The 13868-nt window shown below is 47.1% G+C and overlaps 1 non-coding gene across 1 annotated transcript; it reads right to left on the bottom strand.

Annotated features, from left to right (window-relative positions):
* Positions 1–91: 91 nt before the first annotated feature.
* Positions 92–246, bottom strand: LOC131291859 (5.8S ribosomal RNA). Its single transcript, XR_009189604.1, has one exon. It is a non-coding gene; the product is annotated as a 5.8S ribosomal RNA (ribosomal RNA).
* Between the last annotated feature and the right edge of the window lie 13622 nt (positions 247–13868).

Raw genomic sequence — 13868 nt, 5'->3', positions numbered from 1 at the left:
GGGTCGTCGCGACCCTAGTTAACATCATGGTGCACGTCTCGTGACGGGTGTCACGGCGTAGTTAAATGTATGCGATACATTTCTCAAATATAAGCGCTCAGTCATCTGTACATCATGGTAGGTTCCCACGACGTGCAATATGCGTTCAACTTATCAATGTTCATGTGTCCTGCAGTTCACATTATGACGCGCAGTTAGCTGCGGTCTTCATCGATCCATGAGCCGAGTGATCCACTGCCGAGGGTGACTAACTTGCGTAAGCCGCCGCTGTGCGCGTATACCCGTTCCCCGTAGGGAGGAGCAAGCCGCCGCTTAGAGACGAAGCATAAAGTGTCCTCATTCCACATAGGGCAAGCTGGATGAATCCATTTTACCCAGGACGGCCGAAGCGGCGTGGACCAGGGGAGAACTGAACCTTATACTTCACACCACAGTAAGTCTACGTGTCCTCTTCCACATAGGGCAAGCTAGAACTAACTATCTTACCCAGGACTGCCGAAGCAGCGTGGACCAGGGGAGGAACACACTTTTCATGGAAACGTAAGGCATCCATGACTGCCATAACGTAAGCCGCCGCTGTGCGCGTATACCCGTTCCCCGTAGGGAGGAGCAAGCCGCCGCTTAGAGACGAAGCATAAAGTGTCCTCATTCCACATAGGGCAAGCTGGATGAATCCATTTTACCCAGGACGGCCGAAGCGGCGTGGACCAGGGGAGAACTGAACTTTATACTTCACACCACAGTAAGTCTACGTGTCCTCTTCCACATAGGGCAAGCTAGAACTAACTATCTTACCCAGGACTGCCGAAGCAGCGTGGACCAGGGGAGGAACACACTTTTCATAGAAACGTAAGGCATCCATGACTGCCATAGTGCGTAAGCCGCCGCTGTGCGCGTAAACCCGTTCCCCGTAGGGAGGAGTCAAGCCGCCGCTTAGAGACGAAGTATTAAGTGTCCTCTTCCACATAGGGCAAGCTAGAATGAACTATCTTACCCAGGACCGCCGAAGCAGCGTGGACCAGGGGAGAACTGAACTTTATACTTCACACCACAGTATTGAGTAATGTGCCCTCTTCCACATAGGGCAAGCTGGAATGTTCCATTTTACCCAGGACGGCCGAAGCGGCGTGGACCAGTGGAGGACTACACAATCATGAGGTTTGATATCGACTTGTGTGTTTCAATAGGATACCGATGGTATGGTTTGAACCGATTTGATTTAGCCATTCTGAAGTCATCACTTGGTTGAAGCGCTGAACTAGGGAGGCATCGTTTACATATATATTGGTTTTCGCATGCTCTACTAGGTTAATGTCATGAGGTTGGCTATCGAGCATGCCCAAGTGATGACTTGATTGTGTGCTTGCTTGAATTCTTCACATTTCATACCATCGGTTAGTTGTCGAATCATTCCTCGATCATAACCTTCGTTCTTGGTTCATGTATGCTCTCTTCCACATAGGGCAAGCTAGAATTAACTATCTTACCCAGGACCGCCGAAGCAGCGTGGACCAGGGGAGAACTATACTTTGTCTTGTATGCCCTCTTCCACATAGGGCAAGCTAGAACTAACTATCTTACCCAGGACCGCCGAAGCAGCGTGGACCAGTGGAGGACTATACTTTGTTCATAACACCACAGTATTGAGTAATGTGCCCTCTTCCACATAGGGCAAGCTAGAATGAACTATCTTACCCAGGACCGCCGGAGCAGTGTGGACCAGTGGAGGACTACACAATCATGAGGTTTGATATCGACTTGTGTGTTTCAATAGGGTACCGATGGTATGTTTTGAACCGATTTGATTTAGCCATTCTGAAGTCATCACTTGGTTGAAGCGCTGAACTAGGGAGGGGCATCGTTTACATATATATTGGTTTTTGCATGCTCTACTAGGTTAATGTCATAGGGTTGGCTATCGAGCATGCCCAAGTGATGACTTGATTTTGTGCTTGCTTGAATTCTTCACATTTCATACCATCGGTTAGTTGTCGAATCATTCCTCGATCATAACCTTCGTTCTTGGTTCATGTATGCTCTCTTCCACATAGGGCAAGCTAGAATTAACTATCTTACCCAGGACCGCCGAAGCAGCGTGGACCAGGGGAGAACTATACTTTGTCTTGTATGCCCTCTTCCACATAGGGCAAGCTAGAACTAACTATCTTACCCAGGACCGCCGAAGCAGCGTGGACCAGTGGAGGACTATACTTTGTTCATTACACCACAGTATTAAGTATGGTGTCCTCTTCCACATAGGGCAAGCTAGAACTAACTATCTTACCCAGGACCGCCGAAGCAGTGTGGACCAGGGGAGGACTATACTTTATACTTCACACACTAGCCATACTGAAGTCATCACTTGGTTGAAGCGCTGAACTACGGCGGGGTAATCGTTTACAGGTTATAATCATATAGCTGCATGCTCATTAGTAGATAATGGAATATTGTATGGCAATATGAGCATGCCCAAGTGATGACTTTGTTTCAAGCTCAACAGGTAGGGTATTGAGTCCTCTTCCACATAGGGCAAGCTAGAATGAACTATCTTACCCAGGACCGCCGGAGCAGCGTGGACCAGTGGAGGACTCTATACTTTATACTTCACACCACAGTATTGAGTACTTCTTGCATAAAGCCCCTAATGAGAACCACGAGGGCTCTCTCAATGTAGAACCACAAGGGCTCTAGTACCGATTCTCTCGGTACGGCTTGGTCCGTGTTCCTTTATGCTTGTACTCTTAGAAAGTCTCAACCCGGAGGTCTTGACTTTGATTGTCATAGTTGGACTACGACGGGGCATCCGACCATTGCTGATCGAACACCCCTGATTCACCATCTTTCGGGTAGGCGGTACGCGTACCTCCGGACGCGGAAGTCTCAACCTGGAGGTCTTGACTTTGATTGTCATAGTTGGACTACGACGGGGTATCCGACTCATCGAATACCCCAGAAGCACACCATCTTTCGGGTAGGCGGTACGCGTACCTCCGGACGCGGAAGTCTCAACCCGGAGGTCTTGACTTTGATTGTCATAGTTGGACTACGACGGGGTATCCGACTCATCGAATACCCCAGAAGCACACCATCTTTCGGGTAGGCGGTACGCGTACCTCCGGACGCGGAAAGTCTCAACCCGGAGGTCTTGACTTTGGTTGTCATAGTTGGACTATGACGGGGCATCCGACCATTGCTGATCGAACACCCCTGTTACACCATCTTTCGGATAGGCGGTGCGCGACACCACCGACGCGGAAAGTCTCAACCCGGAGGTCTTGACTTTGTATTGTTGGATAGTCCTCTTCCACTATAGGGCAAGCTGGAAATATTCCATTTTACCCAGGACTGCCGAGGCAGCGTGGACCAGGGGAGAACTTCACGGAATCTTCAGGCATCCATGATTGCCATAGTGCGTAAGCCGCCGCTGTGCGCGTCAACTCGTTCCCCGTGAGGAGGAGTCTAGCCGCCGCTAAAAGACGAAGCATTAAGTGTCCTCATTCCACTATAGGGCAAGCTAGAATTAACTATCTTACCCAGGACCGCCGAAGCAGCGTGGACCAGGCGAGGACTATACTTTATACTTCACACCACAGTATTGAGTACGACTTGCATAAAGCCCCTAATGAGAACCACGAGGGCTCTCTCAATGTAGAACCACGAGGGCTCTAGTACCGATTCTCTCGGTACGGCTTGGTCCGTGTTCCTTTATGCTTGTACTCGCGGAAAGTCTCAACCCGGAGGTCTTGACTTTGATTGTCATAGTTGGACTACGACGGGGCATCCGACCATTGCTGACCGAACACCCCTGATTCATCATCTTTCGGATAGGAGGTGCGCCCACCTCCGACGCGGAAGTCTCAACCCGGAGGTTCGGACTTAGAGTTTTTCCCATTTAAAAGTTTTTCTCTTAGCCATACTGAAGTCATCACTTGGTGAACGATTGAACTAGGGCGGGTTAATCGTTTATAGGTATCATGTGGTTTGCATGCTCTCTTAGGTTAAGGTCATGTGGTTGGCTATCGAGCATGCCCAAGTGATGACTTTGTTTCACGCTTGCTTGATTTCTTCATGATTCCCTGTTATATAGTGTAATCATTCGAGAACAGGGAATCTTTGGTTTTGCTCAACAGGTATTGGATGTCAACTTGGTATCTAGATCGCATTAAGTCTCAACGCTTAGGTTCGGACTTGTATAGTGACATCTTGTTACGGTCTTGAGTCTCAACCCGCAGGTTCGGACTACTTAGTGTTTGATCGAATATAATATGGCAACTTGTGCCTAAGTCTCAACCCGCAGGTTCGGACTTCTGTTTATTTGGCCAATGTATGTATAAGGCAACTTGTGCCTAAGTCTCAACCCGCAGGTTCGGACTTGTGTATTTGTTCGAAGTCATGTATAAGGCAACGTGTGCCTAAGTCTCAACCCGCAGGTTCGGACTTGTTAGTGTTTCGTCAACTTTCATATGGCAACTTGTGCCTAAGTCTCAACCCGCAGGTTCGGACTTGTGTATTTGTTCGAAGTCATGTATAAGGCAACTTGTGCCTAAGTCTCAACCCGCAGGTTCGGACTTGTGTATTTGTTCGAAGTCATGTATAAGGCAACGTGTGCCTAAGTCTCAACCCGCAGGTTCGGACTTGTTAGTGTTTCGTCAACTTTCATATGGCAACTTGTGCCTGAGTCTCAACCCGCAGGTTCGGACTTCTATAGTGTTTCGTCAATTATCATATGGCAACTTGTGCCGAAGTCTCAACCCGCAGGTTCGGACTTCTGGAAGGATCACTTGGCCACTAATGATCCTTCCGCAGGTTCACCTACGGAAACCTTGTTACGACTTTTACTTCCTCTAAATCATCAAGTTCGGTCAACTTCGATAAAGCAGACGCGGTTCACGAGGATCCAGCGAACGATCATCTCCAAAGACCTCACTAAATAATCCATCGGTAGTAGCGACGGGCGGTGTGTACAAAGGGCAGGGACGTATTCAACGCTGGCTGATGACCAGCACTTACTAGAAGTTCCGAGTTCATATGGACCATTGCAATCCATAATCCCTACTAAGTGAGTATTTGAGTGATTTCCCGTTCCTCTCGGAATAGGAGACACGCTGCTACCCACATTGTAGCACGCGTGTAGCCCAGAACATCTAAGGGCATCACGGACCTGTTATCGCTCGATCTCATTTTGCTAAACACAAATTGTCCTGCTAAGCAGCGTACCGTAAGTGCACTTGCGCACACGAACAGCGAAGGTGTCAGGTCATACTCCACCGAAAGGTCCTAACCCGTTCCAATCGGCATCGACGCATTAACGCTGACTGCGTTCTAGTTAGCATATGTGAGTCACGTTCGTTATCGGAATTAACCAGACAAATCAATCCACGAACTAAGAACGGCCATGCACCACTACCCTTAAATTTGAGAAAGAGCTATTAATCTGTCTCACCTCCATAAGTTCGGACCTGGTAAGTTTTCCCGTGTTGAGTCAAATTGAACCGCAAGCTCCATTTCATTGTGGTGCCCTTCCGTCAATTCCTTTAAGTTTCAACTTTGCAACCATACTTCCCCCGGAACCTGACTTTGGTTTCCCGGAAGCTACTGAGAGCACCTGGTTGTAGCGTCTCCCAATTGCTAGTTGGCATCGTTTACGGTTAGAACTAGGGCGGTATCTAATCGCCTTCGATCCTCTAACTTTCGTTCTTGATTAAAGAAAGCATCCTTGACAAATGCCTTCGCTTTAGTTAGTCTTACGACGGTCTACGAATTTCACCTCTCGCGCCGTAATACTAGTGTCCCCAACTACTTCTGTTAATCATTACCTCCGGTCTGAGTACAAACCAATGAAAGATTAGACCAAGGTCGTATTCCATTATTCCATGCAAGATTATTCTAGGGCGTTTGGGCACCCTGCTTTAAGCACTCTAATTTGTTCAAGGTAAACGTGAGCGGTCGAGCTCTATGTTACACTTGCACCCGTTGAAGGGCACACCATGACACAGACTTGGTGCCCTACCACACCATTGAGTCGCAACCAGATTCCGACTTGGCCCACCGACCACGGGTTGACCGGGTCGGCGGAGCCGGACTGTGTTGGACAAGTATCAACTTCGAACGTTTTAACCGCAACAATTTTAATATACGCTAGTGGAGCTGGAATTACCGCGGCTGCTGGCACCAGACTTGCCCTCCACTTGATCCTCGTAGAAGGATTTATGCTCTACTCATTCCAATTATGAAACATCATTAAAGAGTTTCATATTGTTATTTCTCGTCACTACCTCCCCGTCCCGGGATTGGGTAATTTACGCGCCTGCTGCCTTCCTTGGATGTGGTAGCCATTTCTCAGGCTCCCTCTCCGGAATCGAACCCTGATTCCCCGTTACCCGTTGCAACCATGGTAGTCCTCTATACTACCATCCATAGTTGATAGGGCAGATATTTGCGAGATCTGTCGTCGGTGCGAGACCATACGATCAGCATCATTATCCAGACTTCAACTCAATGACACGGAGAACCCGCGATTGGTTTGACTAATAAGTGCACCAGTTCCCGCGAGGGTCCTGGCATGTTGCATGTATTAGCTCTAGATTTTCCACAGTTATCCAAGTAACTAGGTTGATGATCTCGTAAATTATAGCTGTTATACTGAGCCTTATGCGGTTTCACATTAAATCTGTTTGTACTTAGACATGCATGGCTTAACCTTTGAGACGAGCGTATATTACTGGTAGGATCAACCAGAATTCCGACTTTGCGTTCGAATGTTCATTGTCCCATTGCACCCGGAGGAGCAAACACCACGTTCTATATGTTGTCAAGTCCGGTAGCACACGGGAGGCGAGCCCCCGTGCGAACCTCATTGCCCTCGTATCACACACACACCCGATGCACCGGACAGGCACTTGAGCGGCATTCGACTCCGCTAAGCGCTCGTGCGCCCGATTGTGCATGCGCTGACGGGGCCTTCATACCCCTACCACAGCGACCTTATGCCAAACTTCCATGAATACTTAGGTGAGCTGACAAGGGCCTTCATTTCCCTACCATCAACTAAAGGACACGCTAGGCGCGTCCGATCATTGCAACTGCGGGGCTTTCATACCCCAATCACCACAGTACGCAATTCACCAGAGTTTAATCACAACCCCCCCGGACATGGCACACTATTAACTTGCAACAAAACTTAGTGTGTGCCGGGCACATCGGTTCCACAAAATCATTCCCGATGTACCCCAATTGGGGTTGTGAACGCATCCATGGTCCTCTGACACACCCAACCAAGCGTGGATACTACATACCTCAAACACCCAGTACACTAACAGACAAATCAACATATGGTTGCTTTCCCCCAGACATTTGCCAATCACTTGGCACCCGGACGGGAACTCGCTCCTGATTGCGCCAATGCCACCCATTTGCCAAGAGCGAGTTCTGTATGTAGATTTCATTTGGAAAGACAACCGTGTACTGGATATTCTATCCGACGATTACAGATGACGAGTACGAGACTCGACTACACTCACGGATAATACATTTTGGGTCGAGATTGCTTTCGGGGTTTTCGATTGGTCTTGCGCTTGTAAACGTATAACTTTGACTTGTGGTAACCTCGGTATGTTAGTCGATCACGTGGTTGTGAACTGGTAAGGGTGAGCAATCTGTTCACTTGCACTCTGGGTAGGAATAGGTGAGCGCTATAGGTTAAGATCATTGTATGGTTCCATCGTGATGACTTTCGCTAGATAGTAGGATGTTTGGATAGTTATAACGTTTTTGGCCATTTGTTCATAGTGTTCGGTTCATTGAGGAATTCGATTGGTCTTTGCTTCACACACGTGGTCGATCACTTGGATGTGAACTAGGGTGAGAATAAGGTGTTCACTAGTGCTCTTAGGTTTTGGATCAGTACTGAGCACTTGATTGGTTTCGCATAATATGTATCCATAGTGATGACTCTTTCCAGCTTAAGATTTCGTGACCGGTTTCGAATCCTTCCCACGTTCGCTTTTACTTGGTTAGGTTTTCGAGTGTAGATTTGAAAGCAATCTCATGTATGTATCCCATCTGATATAAGCCACTGACAGTTCATGTCACCTCGTTCAACTCTCGCTGGGTCACAGAAGTATGTTACTGCGCCCATTATCCCTACTCGGATAGGTTCGGTTCGTTCGTTTTATACTACGGTGAGTAAACTCAATTTGTGCATCGCATAGCCATGGAAAGCAAGCTTTCGCGGGCCTCTTCGACTGTTTTGATACGAGCTGTGCCCGTGATGCTTGTCATCCCAGGATACTAGACCCCTTTGGACGACCGCATGACCATCAGAAAGTAAATTCCACGTTCGATTTGGGGTGTGAACCCCGAACATAAAGTCTTTGTGTAGAACCACGAGGGCTCTATAGTACCGATTCTCTCGGTACGCTTGGTCCGTGTTCCTTTATGTTCGTACTCTTGTGTGTATAATATTCATGTTCGATTTGGGATATTTGCTACTGTCACCGTTTGAGTACCATGGGGCTTGAACCCCTAACATAAAGTCTTTGTGTAGAACCACGAGGGCTCTGTAGTACCAATTCTCTCGGTACGCTTGGTCCGTGTTCCTTTATGTTTGTACTCTTGTGTGTATAATATTCATGTTCGGTTTGGGATATTTGCTACTTTCACCAGGGTCCCGTTCTTCATACAAGTCTGCCTTGCTAATGTGGTAACTTTATAGTGTAGTTCTGACATCCCAATTTTGGGACTTAGCCGATTTTTCATGTATTTCCATATGACCCGTAGGGTCCCTTTCTTCATACAAGCTTGCCTAGGGCGATCGGTCAAAACTTGTCTTACTATTCGATTGGTCTTCGCACTTTCACCCTAGGCAGTTCGCCTAGGTCTGTCTTCTTGAGGAGGCCAAAACCCGATATAAGGAGGTCCAGCCGACCCTGAAACCTCCCCTGTCTTAACTACACTAACCCGATTTTTCAGGGTCCTCAGCGCCATACAACTTTGCCTAGGTCACTTGTACTCTTGACTTAGGCCATCTGACTTGGTCCGTGTTTCTTCCTAGGGTTCACCTAGGTACTTTGCCTTGCTTGCTGTGGTAACTTTTTAGTGTAGTTCAGACATCCCAATTTTGGGACTTAGCCGATTTTTCATGTATTTCCATATGACCCGTAGGGTCCCTTTCTTCATACAAGCTTGCCTAGGGCGATCGGTCAAAACTTGTCTTACTATTCGATTGGTCTTCGCACTTTCACCCTAGGCAGTTCGCCTAGGTCTGTCTTCTTGAGGAGGCCAAAACCCGAAATAAGGAGGTTCGGCCGACCCTGAAACCTCCCCTGTCTGAACTACACTAACCCGATTTTTCAGGGTCCTCAGCGCCATACAACTTTGCCTAGGTCACTTGTACTCTTGACTTAGGCCATCCGACTTGGTCCGTGTTTCTTCCTAGGGTTCACCTAGGTACTTTGCCTTGCTTGATGTGGTAACTTTTTAGTGTAGTTCAGACATCCTAATTTTGGGACTTAGCCGATTTTTCATGTATTTCCATATGACCCATAGGGTCCCTTTCTTCATACAAGCTTGCCTAGGGCGATCGGTCAAAACTTGTCTTACTATTCGATTGGTCTTCGCACTTTCACCCTAGGCAGTTCGCCTAGGTCTGTCTTCTTGAGGAGGCCAAAACCCGAAATAAGGAGGTTCGGCCGACCCTGAAACCTCCCCTGTCTGAACTACACTAACCCGATTTTTCAGGGTCCTCAGCGCCATACAACTTTGCCTAGGTCACTTGTACTCTTGACTTAGGCCATCCGACTTGGTCCGTGTTTCTTCCTAGGGTTCACCTAGGTACTTTGCCTTGCTTGATGTGGTAACTTTTTAGTGTAGTTCAGACATCCTAATTTTGGGACTTAGCCGATTTTTCATGTATTTCCATATGACCCATAGGGTCCCTTTCTTCATACAAGCTTGCCTAGGGCGATCGGTCAAAACTTGTCTTACTATTCGATTGGTCTTCGCACTTTCACCCTAGGCAGTTCGCCTAGGTCTGTCTTCTTGAGGAGGCCAAAACCCGAAATAAGGAGGTCCAGCCGACCCTGAAACCTCCCCTGTCTTAACTACACTAACCCGATTTTTCATGGTCCTTAGCGCCATACAACTTTGCCTAGGTCACTTGTACTCTTGACTTAGGCCATCTGACTTGGTCCGTGTTTCTTCCTAGGGTTCACCTAGGTACTTTGCCTTGCTTGATGTGGTAACTTTTTAGTGTAGTTCAGACATCCCAATTTCGGGACTTAGCCGATTTTTCGTATATTTCCATATGACCCATAGGGTCCCTTTCTTCATACAAGCTTGCCTAGGGCGATCGGTCAAAACTTGTCTTACTATTCGATTGGTCTTCGCACTTTCACCCTAGGCACTTTGCCTAGGTCTGTCTTCTTGAGGAGGCCAAAACCCGAAATAAGGAGGTTCAGCCGACCCAGAAACCTCCCCTGTCTGAACTACACTAACCCGATTTTTCAGGGTCCTCAGCGCCATACAACTTTGCCTAGGTCACTTGTACTCTTGACTTAGGCCATCTGACTTGGTCCGTGTTTCTTCCTAGGGTTCACCTAGGTACTTTGCCTTGCTTGATGTGGTAACTTTTTAGTGTAGTTCAGACATCCCAATTTTGGGACTTAGCCGATTTTTCATGTATTTCCATATGACCCATAGGGTCCCTTTCTTCATACAAGCTTGCCTAGGGCGATCGGTCAAAACTTGTCTTACTATTCGATTGGTCTTCGCACTTTCACCCTAGGCAGTTTGCCTAGGTGTAGCTTCTTGAGGAGGTCAAAACCCAAAATAAGGAGGTTCAGCCGACCCAAAAACCTCCCCTGTCTAAACTACACTAACCAGATTTTTCAGGGTCCTCACCGTCATACAACTTTGCCTAGGTCACTTGTTCTCTTGACTTAGGCCATCTGACTTGGTCCGTGTTTCTTGCTAGGGTTCACCTAGGTACTTTGCCTTGCTTGATGTGGTAACTTTTTAGTGTAGTTCAGACATCCCAATTTTGGGACTTAGCCGATTTTTCATGTATTTCCATATGACCCATAGGGTCCCTTTCTTCATACAAGCTTGCCTAGGGCGATCGGTCAAAACTTGTCTTACTATTCGATTGGTCTTCGCACTTTCACCCTAGGCAGTTTGCCTAGGTGTAGCTTCTTGAGGAGGTCAAAACCCAAAATAAGGAGGTTCAGCCGACCCAAAAACCTCCCCTGTCTAAACTACACTAACCAGATTTTTCAGGGTCCTCACCGTCATACAACTTTGCCTAGGTCACTTGCACTCTTGACTTAGGCCATCTGACTTGGTCCGTGTTTCTTGCTAGGGTTCACCTAGGTAGTTTGCCTTGCTTGATGTGGTAACTTTTTAGTGTAGTTCTGACATCCCAATTTTGGGACTTAGCCGATTTTTCATGTATTTCCATATGACCCTTAGGGTCCCTTTCTTCATACAAGCTTGCCTAGGGCGATCGGTCAAAACTTGTCTTACTATTCGATTGGTCTTCGCACTTTCACCCTAGGCAGTTCGCCTAGGTCTGTCTTCTTGAGGAGGCCAAAACCCGAAATAAGGAGGTCCAGCCGACCCTGAAACCTCCCCTGTCTTAACTACACTAACCCGATTTTTCATGGTCCTTAGCGCCATACAACTTTGCCTAGGTCACTTGTACTCTTGACTTAGGCCATCTGACTTGGTCCGTGTTTCTTCCTAGGGTTCACCTAGGTACTTTGCCTTGCTTGATGTGGTAACTTTTTAGTGTAGTTCAGACATCCCAATTTCGGGACTTAGCCGATTTTTCGTATATTTCCATATGACCCATAGGGTCCCTTTCTTCATACAAGCTTGCCTAGGGCGATCGGTCAAAACTTGTCTTACTATTCGATTGGTCTTCGCACTTTCACCCTAGGCACTTTGCCTAGGTCTGTCTTCTTGAGGAGGCCAAAACCCGAAATAAGGAGGTTCAGCCGACCCAGAAACCTCCCCTGTCTGAACTACACTAACCCGATTTTTCAGGGTCCTCAGCGCCATACAACTTTGCCTAGGTCACTTGTACTCTTGACTTAGGCCATCTGACTTGGTCCGTGTTTCTTCCTAGGGTTCACCTAGGTACTTTGCCTTGCTTGATGTGGTAACTTTTTAGTGTAGTTCAGACATCCCAATTTTGGGACTTAGCCGATTTTTCATGTATTTCCATATGACCCATAGGGTCCCTTTCTTCATACAAGCTTGCCTAGGGCGATCGGTCAAAACTTGTCTTACTATTCGATTGGTCTTCGCACTTTCACCCTAGGCAGTTTGCCTAGGTGTAGCTTCTTGAGGAGGTCAAAACCCAAAATAAGGAGGTTCAGCCGACCCAAAAACCTCCCCTGTCTAAACTACACTAACCAGATTTTTCAGGGTCCTCACCGTCATACAACTTTGCCTAGGTCACTTGTTCTCTTGACTTAGGCCATCTGACTTGGTCCGTGTTTCTTGCTAGGGTTCACCTAGGTACTTTGCCTTGCTTGATGTGGTAACTTTTTAGTGTAGTTCAGACATCCCAATTTTGGGACTTAGCCGATTTTTCATGTATTTCCATATGACCCATAGGGTCCCTTTCTTCATACAAGCTTGCCTAGGGCGATCGGTCAAAACTTGTCTTACTATTCGATTGGTCTTCGCACTTTCACCCTAGGCAGTTTGCCTAGGTGTAGCTTCTTGAGGAGGTCAAAACCCAAAATAAGGAGGTTCAGCCGACCCAAAAACCTCCCCTGTCTAAACTACACTAACCAGATTTTTCAGGGTCCTCACCGTCATACAACTTTGCCTAGGTCACTTGCACTCTTGACTTAGGCCATCTGACTTGGTCCGTGTTTCTTGCTAGGGTTCACCTAGGTAGTTTGCCTTGCTTGATGTGGTAACTTTTTAGTGTAGTTCTGACATCCCAATTTTGGGACTTAGCCGATTTTTCATGTATTTCCATATGACCCTTAGGGTCCCTTTCTTCATACAAGCTTGCCTAGGGCGATCGGTCAAAACTTGTCTTACTATTCGATTGGTCTTCGCACTTTCACCCTAGGCAGTTTGCCTAGGTGTAGCTTCTTGATGAGGCCAAAACCCAAAATAAGGGGGTTCGGCCGACCCAAAAACCTACGCTGTCTAAACTACACTAACCAGATTTTTCAGGGTCCTCAGCGCCATACAACTTTGCCTAGGTCACTTGTTCTATTGACTTAGGCCATCTGACTTGGTCCGTGTTTCTTCCTAGGGTTCACCTAGGTACTTTGCCTTGCTTGGTGTGGTAACTTTTTAGTGTAGTTCTGACATCCTCATTTTGGGACTTAGCCGATTTTTCGTAAAATACCATATGACCCATATGGGTCCTTTCCTTCATATAAGTTTGCCTTGCTTGGTATGGTAACATTTGAGTGTAGTTCTGACATCATCATTTTGGGACTTAGCCGATTTTTCGTAAAATCCCATATGACCCATCAGGGTCCTTGCCTTCATATAAGTTTGCCTTGCTTGGTATGGTAACATTTGAGTGTAGTTCTGACATCACCATTTTGGGACTTAGCCGATTTTTCGTAAAATACCATATGACCCATCAGGGTCCTTTGCTTCATATAAGTTTGCCTTGCTTGGTGTGGTAACTTTTTAGTGTAGTTCTGACATCCCCATTTTGGGACTTAGCCGATTTTTCGTAAAATACCATATGACCCATCAGGGTCCTTGCCTTCATATAAGTTTGCCTTGCTTGGTGTGGTAACATTTGAGTGTAGTTCTGACATCCCCATTTTGGGACTTAGCCGATTTTTCGTAAAATACCATATGACCCATCAGGGTCCTTTGCTTCATAT

This window comes from Anopheles ziemanni (genome assembly GCF_943734765.1).
Source record: "Anopheles ziemanni chromosome X unlocalized genomic scaffold, idAnoZiCoDA_A2_x.2 X_unloc_17, whole genome shotgun sequence".
In the NCBI taxonomy this organism is placed as follows: Eukaryota; Metazoa; Arthropoda; class Insecta; order Diptera; family Culicidae; genus Anopheles; species Anopheles ziemanni.
Note: the sequence above shows the minus strand (reverse complement) of the source record. Positions and strands in the feature narration are given on the sequence as shown.